Here is a 1,253-nt window from a genome sequence, read left to right on the forward strand (position 1 = left end):
ATACCCTTTATGTCAAATTTCAAATGTTTAGACCAGAAATTATCTGAGTAATTTTGTAGAGACTGCAGTGGTCATTTTTTTTTTTTTTAACTTTCACCCCTATTATGACCCCTGAACATTTATTGTTTTGGGCTCAAATCAAGTTATTAAGTTAGATCCATGTCCAAGGACCCTATATCTAAAATTTCAATTGTTTAGATCATAAATTGTCGGAGGAGTTTGGTAGAGTTCTCAAAGGTCTAATCGTTGGACTTTGACCCTCTTAATAGCCAAATTTCTGTCCGAAAACCGATCACATAGATTTTCCCAAATCTCAGTACCCTGCATATCAAATTTTGAGTCTGTAGACAAAAATTTGACAGAGTTATTGCGTAGGGAAATGTACACACACAGACAGATACACAGATAGACAGACACTTTCACTAATATATATATATATATATATATATATATATATATATATATATATATATATATATATATATATCCTGTGGAATGGGGTCCTCACCCCATAGCATTAATGTGCGAGTGTGGCAGAAAGTCAGGTCACATCACAAATACGTCAACTTCTTAGACTCAACCATTGTTTTTCGTTCACAAAAAAACTGTCAACAAGCAACATTGGCATTCACTATTAAAATGATGACGTCATCAAATCTGTTTTTGTTTTTTCTTTCACTTTCACATTACAGCTATCATTAGGAGACAAATCATCAAACGTATTAAGTTATCACGATTTCTTCTCTAGAAACCGGTTTCAATTGTTCGAAGAATCCGGTGGTTATTAATGCGTCCATCGTTACTAATTGTCCTATGAGTAATTTTTGAAAAATTTTCTCATCAGTTTGTTTTAGCTGACATACATTTCAACCGAAAGATCTTTTTTTAAGATGCACACCGTTTCATTAGGTGAAATTGTTTGTATCCCTCTTGCACTTGGTTCACCGGGTATATTTGCTAAGTAGATTTGAAGTTCTTTTTTCATGGGTTGGTTGCTCCTATGATTACTGACATGATGGGTGTCTTCCTGATGTTGAATAAAGAAACTTGTAGATTGTACACACACACAAATTTCAGTTTAGCAGAGAACAAAGAAAATACCATGTCGAACTTTGACGCACATATTGACCTCTGATGAAAGAAAGAAAATAACATGTCACTAATTCAGGTTTAATAGCTCCGTTTTCTAGATACATAGCTGTTGCAATTGCATCGTTACAGTGGATGGTGTATATTTTCAACAGTTCTTTCTG

The sequence above is a fragment of the Euprymna scolopes genome, chromosome 33 (genome assembly GCF_053919585.1).
Source record: "Euprymna scolopes isolate OS-2025 chromosome 33, ASM5391958v1, whole genome shotgun sequence".
NCBI lineage: Eukaryota > Metazoa > Mollusca > Cephalopoda > Sepiida > Sepiolidae > Euprymna > Euprymna scolopes.